We start from the raw sequence: 21,806 nt of genomic DNA, 5'->3' as shown, positions 1-21,806 counted from the left end.
AAGATTTAGAATTAGGGTTAACATTAGAGTGATGTTTCAGGGTTCGGTCTGAAATTGAGTGTTGAGTTTCAGAGGTTCATGTTAAGAGTAGGTGCGTATTATCAAACGAGACAAAGGGTTGCTAGGCATTCAGTCGTTAATTAATTGTAAAAGGATTCAAGCACCTATTTCCATTCTAACCCCCCCAGTCTAAGTTGTTTATTAGCTCAGTTTGGGCTAAGGGCTACATATTTCATTTTTAAGGTATTTACATCACCACCATTACCATAGTACAGGGATCAGCAACTTCTGGCACACAGCCTGTCAGTGAAATCTGCTGGTGGGCCATAACGGCTTGTTTTTCTGCAGCGTCCCCAGGTTTGGCTGACTGCAGCTCCCACTGGTTGCGGATCACCATTCCAGGCCAATAGGGGCTGAGGGAAGCCATGTGGGCCAAGGGATGTGGTGGCTGCCCCCTCATTGGCAGCTTCAGCAGAGAGAGTGAGGTCTGGAGGGGCCTTGGAGACTGACCTCCCACCAACCCCATTACAATGAGTCCCCCTAGGCCAGAGGCCCATGGGTGTGGGGCTGTGAGTGGAGGGGGAAGCTCTCTCTGCCCCAGCTCGGATCTCACAGGGAACTCAGGGCCGGGGGTGGGGAAGATCCAGCACCATCCAGCAGGATATTAAGAGCAGGTTCTGCAAAGACCCCAGAGGAAACATGGTGGGTGGAAAAACTCCCCCCTCCCTTCCTCACATCAGGCTGAGCTTCCTCATTTCTTTCCCATGCCTCTTTCCTACTGAGAGGCAGGTGTGATGGTCAACTGATGGGTTCTCCCCCCTCTCCCACCACTGCCCCCTGGATGGAGAGTGTAGATGGGAATGGGGTATCTTGGAGTTGAAACATTTGCATCAACAATCCTCCCCCCCCTTTTGCACCATAAAGGGGCAGGAAGGAGCAAGGGGCAGTTTGGAGACACACACACGCCAGCCCCAGTTCAATGGGGGGACACGGCAGGATGTGTGGAGTGAAGAGTTTGCAGACAGTCCTTGGCTCCCAGCGGGTGGGGCGAACTGCGCAGCCCGTCCCTGGATTCTAGCAGCTGGGGATGGGGAGTTGGCACAGGCTCCCTGGGTGCGGGAAGAGGCATTTGCAGACGCTCCCGGGCGGGGCTCGCACGGACACTTTCCCTTCCAGCCTGACCCGGCTTCGCTGCTCAGAGACCGAGAGAGAAGGCACCGGGGGTGCGGATCGGGCCCCCTGAGCCCCTCCCCGGGGGTGCCTGGCCCTACAGCCCCCCCCGTGTCCAGGGCCCCCCACCCCCTGGTCTGGGCTCATCCCCCGGCTCAGGGCTTCGCCCCTGCAGTCTCCCCTCCCTGGCTGCGGGGGCCCTGCGTGCCGGGGTGGGTGCGGGGGTGTTCGGAGGGAGGTGACCCCTAAACCTTCCTGCTCCGCCCCCACCCCGGATCCGCCCCCCTCCCTTTCCCTACTTCTCCCGGCGTGGATTTCCCGGGGCCCATCCCCGTGGCGCCCGGCCGGCCCTGACCTGCTCCCCTCGGGCTCCTGGGCTCCGCTGGATGCCCATTGCCGGTCGGAGCTTGGCATCGCATCGCCACCCCGCACTGTGACTCAGCCTCCGGCTCCAGCGCATCCCGAGACCCAGCGACTGCAGCAGGAGCCCCCCCTGTGAATTGTCCGGACTTTCACGCCGACTCCCTTCCTCCGGGCGGGGAATTAGATATCAGAGTTAAATGCCAGGGCCAAACCACCAGCCCCAGCTCCTCCCTGGAGTCCTGTCCCGGCCTCAGCCCTTTCCCAGCCTATGGAGTTTAGCCCAGAGAAGGTGAAGAGGTCTTGACCCCGGCTGTAAATACCTCCTGGTTGAGCACTGCAGCCTGGCAGCCGATGGTCTGACACTATCTCCTGGCTGGGAGTTGCAGGTAGAGGAATTTGCTCTAGGAGGGGGGTGCACCTGTCTGGCAGGGAGGGGAATTAGCTGCTGGCACAACTCCCTGGGGGCTGGGGTGGATTCTCCATCCTGGTCCATGTGTGAAGCTGGGTGGGAGGTTTTTCTAGATCTGCCTTCGATCCCTCCGCAGTTCACTCTGGGCCCTCCCCAGTGTGCGGGTTTGTCCAGGTGATCCCAGTCTTCCCATCCAACCTTCCAGCTGGGAATTCTCCTGGCGGCTGGAGTGGTGGTGAGCTGAAATGTGGCTTGGAGAGCTGGGTTTGGAGCCGCCCTCGGTCACAGCAGCTGTGGCATTCCTTGTCGTCATCTCACCCTGAGCTCCCCGCTCCTCCGCGGAGACTCCCCGCATGCCTCAGAGCCAGGTTTCTGCTGCGGGAGAGATCCACCGGCTGCTGTCCTCTTACTCCCTCGTAAGGGAGCAAATCCAAGGCCCAGACCGGACGGTTCTGGGGCAGGGAGCAGGTGCAGCCGAGGGCTGGAATTCGTCCTTGTTAGGGTGGAGGGGGTTATGGCAGCCACTTCAGCCCAGAGCGAAAGCTGAGTAAATAGCAGGGTTGTGTTCCTGCCAGGAACAGCCGGGAGCTGGAGCCTGCTCCACAAACCTTTGCTTCTCTGCAGGGCCACAGCGGGGAGATGGGTCTAGCTGGATTGACAACCCCCCAGTGACTGACTTGGGTCCCCCACAGCCCACATCACTGCTCCAGGGCCCCCCGGGGGCTGGAGATAGAACCCAGGAGTCCTGGCTCCCAATCCCCTCATTCTAACCCACTAGCCCCCTACCCTGCTTCATTCCATCTGCCCCCTCATGCCTCCTTCCTTCCATCCGTCTGTCCATCCATCCATTCGTCCCCATACAGTCCCCCTATGTTTCTCCATCCATTCCCCAACTCCCAGCCATACCCTGGTTCTCACCTGCCCACCCCCCCCGCTGGGGGCTGGCGCCGTGGCCGGGGGAGGTGGTGGCCCGAGAGGAGCCATGATTCTGATTTCAGGAGCTAGGCCGCGTGAGCCTGTGGGACTCCCTGCCACAGGACCTGGCTGAGCAGGAGGGTTGGGCTGGGGTCACCAAGCCATCACTGGAGGGGGCGGGTTGGGGAACCCTGTACCTGTTACTTTCCATGGAAAGCTTCTATCTCACCCCCACCTTCCCCCACACAGATCCTCAACCCCAGAGCTGACATGGAGCTGATGAGGAGGCTGCAGCTCCCCAACGAACCAGGTGAGTCAGGGCTGTGGGGGGCGGTGCCGTGAGGGAGAGTGTGGCCCCATGGATGACATGGCCCCTCCCCCCGGTGTCTGTGGGGGGGCTGTGGCTGATGTCCCCTTCCCTGCGGTGCCCATGGGGGTTTGTGGGGGAGGCTGTGGCTGATGTCCCATTTGCCCCGGTGCCCATGGGGGTTTGTGGGTGGGCCGTGGCTGATGTCCCCTTTGCGCTGGTGCCCATGGGGGTTTGTTGGGGGGCCGTGGCTGACATCCCTCTCCCCCCAGTGCCCCTGCGCAGTAGCTCGGTGTCGGTGTTGATCCGAGGCTTTGTGGCTGACGTGGGCTGCGAGCTGCTCTACAGGAACGAGGAGCCGGGGCCCATGGAGGCCGTGTTCAAGTTCCCCATGGATGCCCAGGCAGCTGTCTACGCCTTCCAGGACCGAGAAGAAACAGGTGCTGGGGGACAGGGGTCCCGGGGGGAGAAGGAGGGGGCTGGGTTGAGGGGATCTTGGGGTGACCCTGTCTCTCCCAGCAGGCACAAGAGGTATACGGGGACGCAGTGGGCAGGGGGATATTGGGGGCAGGGGTATCTCAGGGTGACCCCGTCTCTCCTGGCAGGCGCAGGAGGTGTACGAGGAAGTGCCAGCCGGGGGGCAGGGGGATGTCGAGAGACAGGAGGATCTCGTTGTGACCCGTCTCTCCAGCAGGCGCAGGAGGTGTACGCGGACACGCTGACAGGGGGATATCGGGGGCAAGGGGATCTCGGGGTGACCCAGTCTCTCCGGTCAGGTGCAGGAGGTGTATGGGGATGTGCTGGCTAGGGGGCAGGGGTGTGTTGGGGGCAGGGGGATGTCGAGAGACAGGGGGATCTCGTGACCCGTCTCTCCAGCAGGCGCAGGAGGTGTACGGGGACATGCTGACAGGGGGATATCGGGGGCAAGGGGATCTCGGGGTGACCCTGTCTCTCCCGGCAGGTGCAGGAGGTGTATGGGGATGTGCTGGCTAGGGGGCAGGGGTGTGTTGGGGGCAGGGGGATCTAGGGGTGACCCTGTCTCTCTAGGCAGGCACAGGAGCTGTATGGGGATGCACTGGCCGGGGGGCAGAGCTCATTCCTGCTGCAGCAGAAGGGGCCGGGGGCGACGTGTTCAGCTGCTCCCTGGGGAATCTGCCCCCCGGGGAGGAGGCAGTGCTGACCCTGCGCTATGTCTGCGAGCTGCCGCTGGAGCCTGATGTGGCTGCCCGCTACGTGCTGCCGACCGTGCTGCATCCCTGCTACACGCCCCATGGTGAGACCCACAGATCTCCCTGCCCCTCCCACATACCCCACAGTGAGACCCACAGCCCCCCCTGTGGCCCCGCTCCGTGCCCCACAGTGAGACCCACAACCACCCTGTCTCCGCTCTGCGCACTCCAGTGAGACCCACAGATCCCCTACCCCCGTCACAGTGAGACCCACAGCCCCTCCCCACGTGCCCCGCGGTGAGACCAACAGATCCCCCTGCCTCTGCTATGCACTCCATGGTGAGACCCACAGATCCCCCCTTACTCCCCTGCACCCTATACCCCAGCTGTTTGCTTCCAGCTGTGCTGCACCCCTTTGACATGCCCCATGTTGAGACCAGACCCATAGGCCCCATAGATCCCACATAGCTTGCTGTACCCCATAGCCCCCAGAACCCCAGCTACACACCCCATGGTGAGTGACCCCACAGCCCATAACCCCCTGATACCTCTATAGCCCCTGTTACATACCCCACAATGAAAGACCCACATAGCGCCCATAATGCCCCATAGACCACTACTGTGTGCCCTATGGTAAGTACCCTGCCCTATAGGCCTGCAATCCCTGCCCCAGGGTGTGTGACCCACCCCAGCCATCCCTAAATCTCATGATATCCCAGCCTAATATTCCCCCAGTATCTCATACTCCCCTGCTCTCCCAGGCCCCTGGCTCTCACACCTGTGCCTCTCTCTGCAGTGTGGGATGGGGAGGATGTCACCCAGGGGGTCCCGCGGGTCCCCCAGCAGGAGCTGCCCTACACCCTGAGCCTGAGCGCCACGCTGCAGTCGCCCCACAGCATCAACCGCGTGCTCTCCAACTGCCCACTCACTCCCCTGAGCTATACAGCCGGGAACCAAACCACTGCCCAGGTAAGTGCTCACCTGGATGCCTGGGTCCCAGCCATTCCCACTGGGAGGATGGTGCTGGGGAGGGCTCTGGGCTGAGGCGTAGGTGCCAGGGAACCAGGCTGTGGGCTGGAGGGAGGTGGGGGGGGATTTGAGGTCAGGCTGGGGGGCAGGTCCCACGTGAGTGGGTCCTGAAATGAGGAGCATGGGCCAGACTCTCTGGGTGACTGAGGGAGCGGGGGGATTGAACGACACCAACAGATCTGGGGAATTTCCCAGTTTCTCTGGGGAAAATCTGGACAGGCTGAAATCTGCCAGTTTGGGGAGGAAATCCCTGGGAGTCTCTGGGCTCTGTTAGGCTTTAGTTTCTGGGATTTTCCCTCTCCTTGTTCCTCAGTGGAAGGAAATGGAGGTGGGGGGACCAGGAAAATTTCCCCCAAAATTGGAAAGATTTATCCCCCGCAAAATGTCAAATGTTTGCAATTTTTCACCAGGAAAAGCCACTTCCCGCGTTGGCCTGTGGGGTTGTTTTTCCCTCTCTTCTTTCCACCGAACCTGGGGGTGCCCAGCCAGTGTTCCTAGGGTCAGCCCCTCATCCTGGCTCCATGCAGGGAGTGCTAAGTTGGGTGTGAGAGCCAGCAGGACCCTGATCCCTCAGGAATCATGTGGAGGTGACTGTGTGTCTGTCGTCCCCCAGGTGTCACTGGCCCAGGCCCCCCTGTAGGACCGGGACATGGAGCTGCTGGTGTATTACGCAGAGCCACACAAACCTAGCGTGGTGCTGGAGGCCGGGCTGCCTGGAGCCAAGCGAGGTAGGGGAGGGGATCCTGTACCCAACTACCTCTAGGCAGGGGCACAGAGGGAGATCTGTGGGGGGTGAAGTAGGTGCCGAGTGGTGACATGGGATTGGGGAGGCACAGGGGGATGATTGGGGAATGGGGGATGCTGGGGCTGATAGGGGTGGGTGATGTGGGAATCCGGGGGCAGGTGAGGATGGGGGGCAGGAGTGAGGGGCCATGGGAGAGCTGGGGATGGGGTGTGTGTGGAGGACAGGGACAGGAGTGGGGGGCCATGGGAGATCTGGGGATGGTGTGTGTGTGGAGGAGGGGGGACAGGACAGAGTTGTCATGGGAGATCTGGGGATGAGGTGTGTGTGGAGATGGGGGAACAGGAGAGGGGGGCCATGGAGGAGCTGGGGATGGGGTGTGTGTGGAGTACAGGGACAGGAGTGGGGGGCAATGGGAGATCTGGGGATGGGGTGTGTGTGGAGGATGGGGGACAGGAGAGGGGGGCCATGGAGGAGCTGGAGATGGGGAGTGTGTGGAGGACAGGGACAGGAGTGGGAGGCCATGAGAGATCTGGGGATGGGGTGTATGTGGAGGATGGGAGATGGGAGTAGGGGGCCATGGAAGATCTGGGGATGGGGTGTGTCTGGAGGATGAGAGATGGGAATGGGAGTCCTTGGGGGAACTGGGGATGGGGTGTGTGTGGAGGACAGGGACAGGAGTAGGGGGCAATGGGAGATCTGGGGATGGGATGTGTGTGGAGGATGGGGGACAGGAGAGGGGGGTCATGGAGGACCTGGGGATGGGGAGTGTGTGGAGGACAGGGACAGGAGTGGGGGGCCATGGGAGATCTGGGGATGGTGTGTGTGTGGAGGAGGGGGGACAGGACAGAGGGGTCATGGGAGATCTGGGGATGAGGTGTGTGTGGAGGATGGGGGACAGGAGAGGGGGGCCATGGAGGAGCTGGGGATGGGGTGTGTGTGGAGTACAGGGACAGGAGTGGGGGGCAATGGGAGATCTGGGGATGGGGTGTGTGTGGAGGATGGGGGACAGGAGAGGGGGGCCATGGAGGAGCTGGGGATGGGGTGTGTGTGGAGTACAGGGACAGGAGTGGGGGGCAATGGGAGATCTGGGGATGGGATGTGTGTGGAGGATGGGGGACAGGAGAGGGGGGTCATGGAGGAGCTGGGGATGGGGAGTGTGTGGAGGACAGGGACAGGAGTGGGAGGCCATGAGAGATCTGGGGATGGGGTGTATGTGGAGGATGGGAGATGGGAGTAGGGGGCCATGGGAGATCTGGGGATGGGGTGTGTCTGGAGGATGAGAGATGGGAATGGGAGTCCTTGGGGGAACTGGGGATGGGGTGTGTGTGGAGGACAGGGACAGGAGTAGGGGGCCATGGGGGAACTGGGGGTGGGAGTGGTGTGGAGGATGGGGGACAGAAGCGGGGGGTCCTTGGGGGAGCTGGGGATGGGTGTGTATGGAGGATGAGGGACAGAAGCAGGGGGTCCTTGGGGGAGCTGGGGATGGGGTATGTGTGGAGGACAGGAGACAGGAGCGGGGGCCCTTAGGGGAGCTGGGGATGGGGTGTGTGTGGAGGATGGGGAACAGGAGCGTGGGACCTTGGGGGAGCTGGCGTTGGCAGGGTGGGCTGTCTGGGTGCAGGCGGGCACTGGGGAGCACTGCAGGTTTGGGAGGCACAAGGGAGAACTGGGGATGGGAGAGCAGGCACTGGGGGGCTGGGTATTGGGGTGGGGGGGATCTAAGATGAAAGAGATAGGGGGAGGGACAGAGCAGTGGAGGTGGGTCTCTGGGGGCATTTGGGGATGCGATGGGGTGGCTCACGGGGGCTTGACCCCATGCCCACTCCATTTGGGGGCTGGCCCTCATCTCACTGCAGGCTCCCTGATGGGCGACCCGGCCGTGATAGTGACTCTGCTCCCCAGCGTGCCCGAGGTGGTGCCAGCCCAGAGCCAGGCCGGGGAGTTCATCCTCCTGCTGGACCGCTCCGGCAGCATGGCGTGCCCCATGGACAGCAGAGACCTCTTCCGCCAGCGCATCAACAGCACCAAGATACGGCCAGAAGGGAGGCTGCGGTCGGTGGGACCGTGCTGGGGGAAGCTGCCGAGGCTGGCTGGGCCCATGGGGCTGACTCTCCATCCATCCGTCTGTCTGTCCCCAGGAGACCCTGATCCTGCAGTTGAAGAGTTTGCCCCTGGGCTGTTATTTCCACATCTATGGCTTTGGGTCTGAGTTCGAGTCCTTCTACCCGTGAGTCCGAGGGGCAGGGTAGGGAGGAGGCTGGCTGGGTTAGGGAGCAGGGCTGGTTAGGGGACAGAGTATATCTGTGGGTTAGGGGCAGGGGGCTTCGGTGGGTTGGGGGCAGGGCTGGTTAGGGGACAGGGGCTTGCTGGAGGGTAGGGGGCAGGGCTGGCTGGGGACAGGAGGTGTCTGGGTTAGGGGGCAGGGCTGGCTGGGGGCAGGGTGTCCCTGGCTCCAGCTATCCCAGCCCCAGACCTATCAATGCCTCCTGCAGGCAGAGCGTGGAATATACCCAGCAGACCATGGCCGAGTCCTTGCAGTGCGTCCAGCTGCTCCAGGCTAACCTGGGGGGCATCAAAATCTTGGAGCCACTACAAGCCATTTAGCGCAGCCCCTGCCGGGACAGGCACCCACACCAGGTACCAGGGGCACTGGGGCCAGCTGGAGGGGCCTCCTGGGGCAGGCTCGGAGAGTGATTGTGGGGCCGTGGGGTGATGTGGGGGGTCTCAGAAAAGTATGCGGGTTTAGGGGGACAGACTCGTAGACTTTCAGGACAGAAAGGACCCCTGCCCCAGAAGGATTATCTGCAGTAACTGAGCCCCGCACCCCCAGTGCACCATCCCTGCCCATGGGGTGTTTGCTCCCAGCTGTCACGTGGGCCATACGCCATCACAGGCCCCTCCTTGTCTGTTCCTGCCATCCCGCTCCCCTCAGAGGTTGTTCCTTAACTTCCAAGTGGGAGACCCTGACAGAGGGGATTGGAGAGGGGCTGGGGGCTCTGGGGGACAGTCGACAGGGGCCATGGGGTTGCTCGGAGTGGGACTGGGACTCTGGGCCAGATGGGGTGGAGGGGGCAGTGCCAGCGCCCCTGGGGGTGTGAGCAGGGCGTGGGAGGTAGCAACCCGGGGAGAGGGCGGGCGGGCGGAGGCGGGAACCTCTGTGTAGAGCTTGAAGGGGCAGCGCTTTGTGCTGCACCCAGCTCTGGGGAGTGCCCTGCAGCTTGTGGTGGGCAGGAAGGGCACACATGATGGGATCAGGAGAAATCTTCTGAAAGGTGCCCACAGCTGTCGGTGGGTTCTTGTCTCCAGAGGCGGGCAAACAGGTGATGGGTGGGGGTTGGGGTCATGCCTGGGGGTTGGGGGTCACAGAGATAGGCGAGAAGGTCAGCAGTCCCCATCTGTCAGTCCCTCAGGAGAGATCTCTGGGAGGGGAGGGATGGGGCCAGGGGTCTCTGGGAGGGTCAGGCTCTCTGGTGAGCTGCTCCTGTTCCCAGTGGGGAGGGAGTGTCTCTGAGGGGGCTGTGGTCCCTGGCTCTGACAGCGTGTCTCCCCCACAGCTGTTCGTGTTTACGGATGGGGAGGTAGAGAACACCCAGGATGTCATCACAGAGGTGTGGCATCACCGGGGGACCCACAGATAATGGGGATGCCTCCCCCCCAGCCCTGCCCCCATTAGCATTGCCATCATGTGGAACCCCCCACCATAGTCCCCAGCATCTGCCCAACCCTTCACCTCACTCTGCCTCCCAGCCCTGCCAGCATGGGGAGCCCCCACAAAGCCCACCCAGCCCTACTGGCCCCTCTCCAACTGTCCTGTCTCCCTCTCCCAGCACGGGATGGACCCCACCGTCTCTGCACACACACCTCCCCCCCCCCCCCGCCAAACTCTATTCCCCCTGCAGGTGCTTCTCCTTCGGCATCGGGGACAGGGTTTCCACAGCTCTGATCAAAGGCATCGCCTGGGCAGCAGGGGGCAGTACCGAGTTCATCACTGGCCCGGACCGCATGCAGCCCAAGGTGAGAACCCAGGAGTCTGGGCTCCCAGCTCCCCTGCTGTAACCCACCAGCCCCTACTCCCCTCCCTGCAGCGAGTCCTGGCTCCCAGCTCCCCTACTCTAGCCCACTAGACCCCACTCCCTTCCTGAGCCGGGGATAGGACCCAGGCATCCTGGCCCACCCTGTGTGTGCCGGTCTGTCCTTCAGGTGCTGCAGTCTCTGAAGCGGGCCCTGCAGCCGGCGGTGACCGGGATCTCGCTGAGCTGGGATCTGCCCCCTGGGATGCAGGCACAGCTGCTGCACCGGGGCCCCGAGGTGATATTCGCTGGGCAGCAGTGCCTCATCTATGCCCAGCTCTGCGAGCAGCCCCAGATGAGAGAGCGAGACCCCCACCCTGGGACACCCCCAGGACTCAGGGTCAGTGACTGAGCCAGGAGCCCCACAGTCCCCTCCTGGGTGATAACGCTGATCCCAATGATGGCCATAGGGCTGGAGGTCCCTATGCTACCCCAGCCCCATTGAGCTGAATGGTAATTGATAACTCTGACCCCTAACGATGGCCATTGGGCTGCAGGTCTCTGTACTAGCCTGTCTGCATTGATCTCAGGGCAGGTCTGCCCTGCAAATTGACATCGGCACAGCTGCACCATTGTAGCACGTCTGGTGAAGACACTCTAAGCCGACGGGAGAAGCTCTCCTGCTGACATAGCGCTGTTTACATGGAGGGCTGAGGTTGGTCTAACTATGTTGCTCAGGGGTTGGATTTTTCATGCCCCTGAGCGACATCGTTCTACCACAGTATGTAGTGTAGATGAGACCTCAATGGGGATCGATAACTCTGACCTCTAATGATGGCCACTGGGTTGGAAGTCTCTGTGCTACCCCAGCCCCATTGAGCTCAATGGGGATTGTTAACTCTGGGCCCTAATGGCAGCCATTGGGCTGCCTAGGCCAGCCCCCCAACTAGTGTTAATTGGGCGTATTTGCCCTCTTTGTTCTGTAAGCTGGGTCTAGGGGGTCCCAGGGCATCTTCTCCCCTGTCGCATTCCACCTCTGACCGCCTTTCTTTGCCTGCAGCCCCAAGGCACTCCCATGGGGGGCGTCACCCTGCAGTATGGCATCCAGGACCAGACCTACAAGGAGATACTGTAGTTCCCCTTGCAGCCATAGGATGGAGACAGGTGACAGCAATGCTCCCCAGCTCCCATCCCCACACCCCAGGCAGCTGGGTCCTGCCCTCCTCTTCCCCACCCCACATCCCCACCGCAGCGGAACAGAGATGGGATGGGACCTGCCCCCCTGGCTCCCAGCCCCCCTTCTGTGACCACTAGACCCCACTCACTTCCTGGCACCAGGATAAAACCCAGGAGTCCTGGCACCCACTCCCCCCCCTTCATCCCACTAGATCCTGCTCCCCTCCCCGCAGCGGCTGGAACCCAGGCATCCAGGGCTGACCCTGTGACTCTCTCTCCCTGGCACAGGCTGCCTGTTCACCGGCTGGCAGCCAAGTTGCTGCTGCTGGAGCTGGAGGGGACCGTGGGCGCTGGGTCAGAGGTGGCCCGGCACCGGGCAGTGGAGGCCAGTCTGAGCTCGGGGGTCATCTGCTCCCTCACGGCCTACATGAGGGTGGACAAGGAGAGGGGGCAGCTGGTGCAGGGGCCGCTGGTGAGATGGGATGTCCCACTGGCAGGTAACCTCCGAAGGAGTCGGGGCTCCTGACGCCAGGGGGGACCCAGCATGTGGGGGGAACTCGGGGGTGGGGAGAAGGAAGGCACCGGAGGGAGGGATGGGGGGAACCTGGCACCAGGAAGGAGGGGAATTCCGGGAGGGATCCCAGCACGGGAGGATCCCAGTGTAAGGGCAGGGGGAACCCAGAAGCATGGGGGGCATTTTGCTTATGGGGTAATGTCCCTCTGCCCCTCTCCCTGCCCTCCATGACTCCCATGGGGCTGTGCTGCCCCTCTCTGTTCCCAGGCGATGGTGACCCCAATCCTCACACCCCCAGGGCATGGAGAGAGTAAGGGTGCTGGCAGGGTGAGACAGGGAGTAGCCCACAGGGCTTGCCCCCCACTCCTCTGCTGGGAGAGTGGGACCTGTGCTTCCCCCCAAGACAGACGGACAGAGACAGAGAGGCAGGCAGAGACCCAGAGTCAGGCAGGGACAGAGACCGAAAATCAGACAGACGGACCCAGAGCGGGACAGTACTGGAGAGACGCAGAGAGAGAAACAGATCCAGTCAGACCGACCGACCCAGACAGTTGCAGGTGCATCACTGTCGTGAGCAGACCTGCCTAGCGGGGGCCTCTCGCTCCCCAGCATCTTGCCCTCATCCATGGGGTGCAGCACCCACCCCTGCATCCTCTGGGGCTGGAGGAGAGGTCCTGGCTGAAGAATGAGGAGAGAAGTATGGGCCTGTGCGGACTGGATCTGGGGGTCACAGCCAGAGGGAAAGGGACAGGAGCTGGGGAGATCCTGGCTGTGATGGAGCTACAGGGAGAGCAGGATGGGGCTGGGTGTGTGGGGGTCCCAGCTGGGGGAAAGGGAATGGGGGGTATGGGGAAGGGGTCCTAGGGTCCCAGCGGTGCGTTGGCTCTAAGTGCCTGAGGAGGGGGGATTTCTCTTCCCTCCCTTGGCTTCTCTGTGTCTATTTGTGTGTCCGTCTGTGTCTCTCTCTGTCCATCTGCTCCCTAAATTTAGATTTCATCAAGGAATATATGGAGATGATAGACTGCGTCTCGATAAGGGAACTCTCAATAGACTGTATCTACGAGCAGCCAGCGAGCAGAGCGCGCCTAGGCGAACCGAACTTCTGCAGCGTCTTCAGGCGCCTGTCCTGTGACTTGCATGCGGCACGTGAGTACCACTGCCACAAGTACCTGCAGCTCTCGAAGTCCAGCACCGCCCATCTCCTCCCTCGGAAGTGCCTCTCCTGGCTTCGTGGGGGGGCAGGGGGACAACACAAGGGCAGACAGTCCTACAGTCAGGGGCCCCCGGCACCTTGAAAGAGGAGGGGGGCATGGGCTGGGAGTCAGGACTCTGCGGGTGGGCAAACGCCAGGGTGACGCTTCATCGGGTTAGAGACAGATGTGCCCTGAAGGTCACGGAGTTGTGCAAGTATTTAAAAACTAAATAGAAAATGAAGGAAATTCCTGGGCGAAAAACCTTTGTGTCGCTGACAGGAGCGGGAATTCTTAGCTGGTTTTTTTTAAGTGTCTTGAAGCAAAGTATCTCGAAATAAAATGAATAAAAAAATAACAAAACCTCCAGGCAAAAAACTCTGTGAAGCTGGAATTTGGGGTGTGAGTTTGTATCGGTGAGCTAAGTGTGTCTGGGCGGGTGGGGGGGGATCAGGAGTTTTTAGTAACAGAAAGGTCTCTGAGCAGTTTTCTCTGAAATAAACACAGAGGGAAATTCCCAGGCAAAAAACCCTTGTGAAACTGGGCCTAAGCTTGGATGTTTGTACAGGCGAGTTCAGGGGCAAAAGTCTATTGGCACATTCTGGTTTATAAACGAAGAGACCCACGAAAGGCAGAACTTTTAAAGTGAAGGCTCACCTTAAAACCTGAATTTGGAGAGTCTGGAAATACAAAGTTACTGTAGCCCAGATAACTTTAGCTCTGCCCCATAACCCTGGCCCATGCATGGATATAATATCATATAGGCTCTGTAACATCCCCTTGCCCGCTACCCCTTTAGATGCTTGTGTCTCCCTCCGGACGTAGGTCTGTATTACAGGTTGTAGTGGAGGATGGTCCTGGGATCAGATTGTTTTTGAAAAACACCCTGGGGTCGTGGAATTAATGGCTGGGCTGGGACATTCACAGGGAGTTGAGTGCCCGTCTCCGACTGAAAGTAAATTGTCATCTCATGGATACAAGAAGGGGCAGAGTTAAGGATGTCTGTGGCGGGGTTAAGGGTGCAGAAGAGCAGGTAAAGGGTGCCCATGGATGAGGTAGTGTTAAGGGTGCAGAGGAGCAGGTTAAGGACACCCCTGGAGGAACAGAGTTAAGAACACACAGAGGGTTACAGTTAAGGTTGGCTGTCCCCCAGCCTGGACAGGCCATGTTGCTGTTCTGAACCCACAACCCTTTACCAGCCCCATCTGGTCTCTTTCCAGAGTGGGCACCAGAGGAGTCTGCCTTACTGAGGCTGGTGTCTCTGCAAAATGCTGACAGTTCGTGGGACCTGGACCCCCGGTTGGCTGCCATGCTGTGGGTGAGTGAGACCGATGCCTGGAAGAGGATACCCATAGAGGTGAGCGGGGGCAGGGAGGGTGCAAAGGAGAGAGGAAGGGAGAGATGAGGAGGCAGGTCCTATGTATTGGGCCTCTTCTCTGCTCCCAGATGAGGTTGGGAGTGACCCAGGCTGGTGGGGGGGAGTTTGAGGGTGATTAGATTAAATGACCCCTGAACCTGGAGCCCAGTGGGCGAGACAGGCCCAGATTGGGGGGCCGGGAACCCCCTAATGGGGTCAGAGCATTGGATCAAGGAGGCCAAGGGCCAGGTGGAGGCACCCAGGCTGGGCCCTTTGTCAGGCCGTCTCCCTACCCCCGGGCATGGCACTGGGCATCTGGGTAGGGGGTCCACAGTGCTGGAGTGGGAGTGGTAGGAACCCTCTGAGTTGGGAGGGGGATGACTGGAGTGGAGGGGGTCCCTAGGGATGAGGGGTCAGGCCGGGCACTGACTCAGGCTGTCTTTCTCCTGCCTCCCTCAGGACATGACCCCCAGCATCTTGGCCATGGTGCTAGCCGTGGTCTAGCTGCACGACAGGGCCATGAGGCAGTGTGATGAGTGGGAGCTGCTGGAGGCCAAGGCTGTGGGTTGGGTGTGGGACCGAGCAGGTGAGAGGAGGCCAGGGAGGTGGGGGGCAGGGACAGTGTCCAGGGTCTCAACTCCCAAGAGCCCCTGCCTCATGGGGCCCCTGAGCCTGGGCCTCAGGAACCTCCATCCTCACCCCTCTGTCCCCATGGCCCACAGCCATGACCCTGCCCCCATGTCCCATAGCCCAGCCCCCTTTCAGGGCCCTGAGAGCCTGTGACCCATGGGTCCCAGGGCCCCCATCTCTGAGATTCCTGCCTTCCAGGGCCCCACAGCCCAGCCCTCGAAAGCCCCCATCCCCAGCCTCTCCCCATCCCAATCCCAGCATCCTTCTGGGGTTTCTGTGCCCCACCCCCGAGGACCTTTACTTCCCAGCTTCCCAACCCCCATGCCAGTCCCTCACGTGCTGTGAGCTCTCTTCCCTTTGCCCCCAGGCCCTCCCCTTGTTCCCTGAGCTGGTGTCTCTCCATTGACTCCCCTTCTCATTTCAGGGGCCTGGCTGAGTGAGTGCCTAGAAGCTGCCAACGCCCTGCTGGACTGCAGCGTTGGCCCTGCTGTCTTTGGGCTCTGAGCCCCCCTGGGATCCCTGTACCTGCTCCCCAAACTACCTTGGGCATTCAACTTGGAGCCCCAAGAGCCAACAGGGGGTGCAGAAGTGGCTGCGCTGACCTCGCCCAGCATGAGCCATCCAGTGTAAACCTAGTCCCATCTCTGCGGAGTTCAGCTATTGGACAGACAGACAGACCAACAGGATCTTTGCTTGTCCAAACGCGACCTCATTTTGTCATAGTGGCAGATTTATCTTCGCTAGACAATCCTGAACGCAAGCAGGAGCGCAGTGATTCGCATAATTCTTCATTTCCTCTCTGTCTAGGTCTGGACTGGAGCTGGTCAGACATTTTCCAGCTGAACAGTGTTGTGTTGGCAAATGCGATTCCGTGGTGAAGGCTGAAAGGTGGAAACAGGCAGCAGATGGAGGAAGCTTGTCCCATGCTGCATGTTGTGAATCCGTCCCCAGTCACCAGCTGCTGAATTCTCTACCACAGGAAGAAATGCTTAAAACCTGACCATCCATCTTGACGGTTAATGCTCATGCTGTGTCCATCCTGGGCAGCATGGGGCCATTCTCAGGACATCCTGAGACTCAAGCTAACGATGAAAAACATCAGCTGGTTAATTTCCTGGAAGGAAAGTGCTATTTTTATCAAGAAACTGCAGGAGCATAAGGAAGCAAACAGTTTTCCCACTTTATGTTAACCAGCCCTGACCCCCTTTGAACAGCTTTCACCACATGACTCTGTGCTGGGTCACGTCCCGATTTCAGCCTTTCCGTGTCTGAGAAGGCAACTCAACAAATTCAATTAATAGCACCTGGAGTCCAATCACAGCTACCTGCCCCGCATGGTGCAGAGACTCTGGGGAAGGATTAAGGTACCAGGTAATTGATTTAATTGCCTTAAGCCCTGAAGGAATGCTGCCCTGGGACAGAGATTTCCCCAAAGGCCAGATGGAATTCAGAGATGCTAATTCTCACTTCCCACTGTGAATAGTGGAACTTCGATACCAGCAGTGACATCCTGGTCCCATTGAAATCAAAGGGCGTTTTGTCTTCGACTTCAATGGGCACAGAATTTCAGCCCATATTACTGGGCTTTTGCAAATTAAACCCTGTGGCTGGGATTTTGGAAGAAGTGGTTGAGGCACCCAGTTCCAGGGGGTTTGGCGTCTCTGAAAATCCCAACCTATCATCCTGTTCCAAACCCAATGAAGTCAGAGGAAAGGCTCTTTCAGAGAGAGCTGAGGAACCAGCTCCCATTGGAAACTCCAGCTGGAGTGAGTCTTTTCAATGATCTTCAGATAAACTCTGTTGGTAGAAGCTAATTGCCTAGCTCTCTTTGGCGCCTTTGGCTAGTTCCACTGACTCCAGTGGACTTTGAAGCAGGCCCAGTATGTATACCTGAGACTTTAGCTAGATAGAAAATCCCCACACACAAAATAAAATCATACGACCATCTGTACTCACACGTATGTGGCCATAAATGGTCTCACGTACTGTAGCACACCCAGTAATGTGTGAACACTCCAGCCTGTAATGCCTTGTCCGTGCCCATCTGTTCCCATCTAGTCCTGGGTGCTAGGTCCTCTCCTTGGCTCTGGCTGGGCTTTGCATGCTGGGGACTGGAGTAGGGGACTGGCCCATGGCGTTCCCGGGTTCTCTTTTGGTTCCTGGAGGCAAATGTGGCCTAGTGGGTCGAGCAGGGAGGTCTGGGAGTCAGGACTCCTGGCTTCTCCTGTGGGAAAAGCGTCACAGAGAAGAGACAATTAACAGATGTAAACACACTGAGCATAGCAGGAGTCACCCATCAGTCTTACGAGGCCTCAGCAGGTCAGAGTCTTTCCAATCCTTCCACCAGCCCAGAAGGTCCTGTCCATTCAATGGGTCCGGGTCAGTCCAAGCTAATCCTTTCGGAGCAGATGTCCTTTCTTTGTTTTCTTTTTTTGGGAAAAGCCAGCCTGACCCAGTCTTTGCGAGCCCCCCTGAGGGTGTGGAACCACTCTGGAGCGGCTCAGTCTCTGAGGGTGTTTTCTGCACTGCATTGTAAACCCGAGCTTGTGGACTCAGTGTTTCCAAGCCTGTGTTCGAGTGTCCACACTGCATTGGAAGCTTGGGTTTACAATGCTGGACCTGGGTCTCAAAGTCGTGCTAACATGTCCATACTGCACTGTGCAGATCTTCTGACTCGGGTCTGCGGCTTGACCCGTGTCCACACTGCACAATGACAGGGCTTGGACCCAAGTCTCAGCAGGACTCAAGCTCTGACCCGTCCCCCTAGCAGCATCCTAGGACCCAGGCCCTGAGTGTTTGCTGCACTGAGTCAGACTGACCTGTGTGCACCAAGGGCTGGTTGGGGTGCTTGGACTGTGGATGGGATTGCAGTGCCCCAGACACCTGCTGAGATTTGCCTTTGTATTGTTAAGTCATCAGCAAGTAACGCATGTAGGCCCCAATCCTGGTGAGGCCGACGCCGATGGAAGGTTGGACTTTAAGCTCAGTGGGGACAGGTTTTGCCCCCATTTTCTGTGTAGGTAGGTAGATGCTTCTGAGCACTGTAGTGTCTGAGCACACACAGGGATGAGGTGACTCCAGCGGAGCTAGAGCAGGGTCCCACCAACTGGGGATCTGCCCGGTGACTCCAGTGGAGTGACGGCTGAGGATCTGGCCCAGAGTTTAAGGTTGATATTTTCCAATCCTGACTAGGTGATTTGGACACACAGTTCCCATTACATTTGTGAAAACATCAACCTAAGTGACCCACTCAGTGCCACACCGAGTGTCGGGGCAAAGCAGGGAACTGATCTGTGAGTTCTGAGGGCCAATCCAATGCCTCAAACACTCAATCAGGTGTCATCTCGCCGCTGGGGTCAGGGAGTGAGGGTCTCTGGCCTGTGCTATTCACAGAACAGACTATATCACAGTGTTCCCTTCTGGCCTTGGAACAGCTGGGAATCCATGAGTCTCTTAGTGAAACTCTGATCCATGGCTGTTCTAAACAACCGTTTAGCATTAAGCGTCCTGCTCCTCAATGAAAATTGCAACCTCTGCTTTTCCCAAATGAACAAATTTAGGAAGAGTTTAGCACATGCAGATTGATTGATTTAGGGCCAACATTTTCAAATTTGGGGACCTAAAGTTAATAATAATTAGGCTGGAATTAGGCACCTAAATCTGATTGAATTTCAATGGGATTTGGACATCTAGCTTCTATAAAGCTGCTTTCAGAATGCCAAACTTAGCTCTCATGTGGCACAACCGTAGACCCCAGCCCCATTTGGGGAAACTGAGGCACAGAGAGGGGATGGGTCACACTTTCAAAAGCATCTAATCCCAGTATCCACAGGGACAGGTTTTAAAGGTATTTAAGTGCTTTGTGGAATTTTCACAAGTAGTTAAACAAGTTAGGTGCCTAACTCTCTTAGAAATGAATAGAAATTGGGCATCCAAATCGCTTAGGCAATTTGAAAATCTTAACCTTAATAGGTCTGTTTTGGTCCTTTTTTTTTTTCCTTTCCTTTTTTATCCCGAGGATTGCTGGGCAGCCCTGATTCCCAGACAGGTCACTGAGAAATGCAGGTGCCCAACACACCTACAGGTCTGGTCACTTTAATTAGTAGGGATTTTTGCTGGCTACCTTTAGACACCTGAGTTTGAAAACTTTTGCCTAAGTGATTTGGCTGAGGTCACAAAGTCAGGGCCAGCTCCACTATTAAAGCTAAAGTCTCTGGAGCCCCATCACGTGCCCCAAACTATTATGCTGAATTCTTCTTCTTCTTCTCCAAACTTACACCAGTGAGAGCAAGGTTAGAAACTGACCTCCGGAGACAAATCAGGGTCTCGGATGCCCCAGTGCGTTAGTCCCACTCAAGTCACAGGGGTTAATTCTAATTAATACTGTGAAGACCCAGAAGTATAACAGAAGCTTGAACATATTTGATGATCTATTACTTTGTATGTATGTGCATATGTGAGGAAAGGGGAATTTTGGGTAATATTTTATGATCCTGCTACGTGCCTTGGTTTCCCCTATGTGGTGCGTGGTTACCCAGTGGGAGGAAAAGGACTTGGTGTGTTTTCAGGAAAGACTAAAAGACACAGGAGTGGGCGCATCACCTCCCTGTCTGGGTGGCATGAAGAGTCGTTAAGGAACTGGTTGAAACTGACCCAGATGAACAAGGGGACCGGAGAGATAATGCCAGCACTGCCTGTATTTCCCCCCTTCTCGCAGGGAAAATGAGCAAAGACACATCCCCTGTTCTCCCCAGCTGGAGAACGAAGGACTGGGAAGGGGTAAGCTGGGGGTCAGAGGTGACTTCTGGATGCTCTGTCTCTCCTGGGAACTGACTACCGAGGTCAGACAGACACAGCCTGGACATGGGGTTCATTTCGACTTGGCGGGTCTGGGGCTGATCAGAACAGATGATTCTTTCACCTTCATTTCTCTGAGCTAACCTAAGAGCTTCCTAGGCTGTGTCCACATGACTAATAAACCCGGCTGTTTCACACATGCTCCCTGAGTGTTAGTGGGGGAGACGCCCGGGTCCTTGCCAAGCGGACACATCTCTTCCAGGGTCTGGCTCCGCTGGACAGAGCTCATGGGATGAAGCAGGAGGGCTGGAGTCAGGGGTCAGTCCAGGAGGTGGTGAGGCCACGTGGCCTCCCCTGAAGGGAGAGTGAGACCCTTTTGGGGTCTGGCCCATCAAAGAGGGTCCTGCAAGGGACTGGCCGAAAGCTGGGGGTGCAGCATTGATCCTATGTATCTGGGACAGAATGTGTGTGAGGCTGTTCCCCCTGCCGGAGGCTCTGGGCTCTGCTGTGTATTTGTATGTGTGTGTGTTTTGTTGTCCCCTGCTCAGTGTGTGAGTGCAGGTGCATGCATCCCTGCTGCCCTCTTCTCTTGCTCGGGGTGTGGGGGTGGGGTGTGTATTTCCCTTCTGGGCCCTCTTGGAAGGAAGGATGTGTGTGTGTGCATGTGCGCAAGCTGCTTTGTGATGCATGGAGACAGCTCAGTTCTGGTCCGGGCCTGGCGTGGCAGGTACTGCTGGAGCTCAGAACCCTACAGAAATACCAGAGGTCTGAGGATGCAGGGCCTGGGCCAGGCTCCTTAGTTTGTGTGCTGCAGACACAAGGGGAATGCTGCAGGGGGAGAACTGCCAGTCAGAACAGTGGTGCATTGACAGAGCTGTGTGTGTGTTTGTGTGTGCAGGGGGGGCAGTGAACTTGAGTGGCAAAGGGTCAGGATAGAGAGGAATTGTCAGCACTGTGTGTTTGGGGCAGGGCAGCAATGATAGCTCACGTCTCTGATGTATGGGTAGCGTTAGGACAGGCACAAAGGGGGTATTGTAAGTCGGGGCTGAGATCTATCAGCAGAGCTGTAAGGGAGGCAGGGCTGGGACAGCAGGGGGCTGCGGGTCAGGACTGAGGGGCACCAGCACAGCTGTGTGTGTGAGCCCAGAGGTGGGATGAGGTGGGGGAGAAGGGGGCTGTGGTTTAGGACTGAGGACATCAGCAGAGCTGGGGTTATGGGCAGGACAGCAATGAACATCAGTGACTGAGGCCTAGAAACCCAGAATTGCCTTTTGCTCACTGCCCCTGGGCCCTGCCGCCTTTGCTAACCTCGTGGGAAACTGAGGTTTGTTTACTTGTCTATTTCACTACAGCCACACACCCCAACCCCATCACATTCCCTCACTGCCCTAGGGGGTCTAATGGAATTTAGGAAGGGAGGGATCACCTGCCACAGGTGCTGGGAATGAACAGCTCGACCCCTTTGGCTTTCCCATCAGGGCTATCTGCCATAGGAAGAGACCCGTCCCTTCCTTTCTCTAACTTTAATACATTCCTCTGACTTTCTGTTCTAATCAGCCCCCACGAGACTGCCACAGAGACCGGCATTTCCCAGCAGCGTTGCCATTCTAATGGCCCTCGGTGGGACCCATTAAAGCAACAAGTAACTTTGTTTCTGCTGCTGGCCTGTAATTCCTCAAGAGGGTTGTCAGCTCTCCAGGTCAGGCCCTGTGCTAGGCTGAGCCCTTCTCAGTGCACTCATTAAGGCATGCTAAGTTCTAATTACCGGTGTGTCCTCCTGTAGGTCTCTAAGCTAACAGGTGCTGCAAGGCTAACTGGAGAGAATTGTTTTTAGAAGGAGCTTTGCTAATGGGAATGGTTTTAACGAGCACATAGTGAAACAGCCGTTTGGGGGGGTTGGAGGTTTTTTTTAATATTTTTGTGCTAAGCAGAATGTTAGTGAAATTAACATGTTTCAAATGAAATTGATCCAGGTTGTATAGAAGGTCACCATCACCTCCTGCAGCACCCCCTTGCAGCTGAGTG

General features: G+C 58.0%; 1 pseudogene; it reads left to right on the top strand.

The window, feature by feature from the left end:
• The first annotated feature begins 2,295 nt into the window (after positions 1–2,295).
• Positions 2,296–15,086, top strand: LOC127033198 (von Willebrand factor A domain-containing protein 5A-like; annotated as a pseudogene).
• Positions 15,087–21,806: the final 6,720 nt, after the last annotated feature.

The sequence above is a fragment of the Gopherus flavomarginatus genome, chromosome 12 (assembly GCF_025201925.1).
Source record: "Gopherus flavomarginatus isolate rGopFla2 chromosome 12, rGopFla2.mat.asm, whole genome shotgun sequence".
NCBI classification, from domain to species: Eukaryota; Metazoa; Chordata; order Testudines; family Testudinidae; genus Gopherus; species Gopherus flavomarginatus.
The sequence above is the reverse complement of the archived record's forward strand: the minus strand, read 5'-3'. Positions and strand labels throughout refer to the sequence as shown.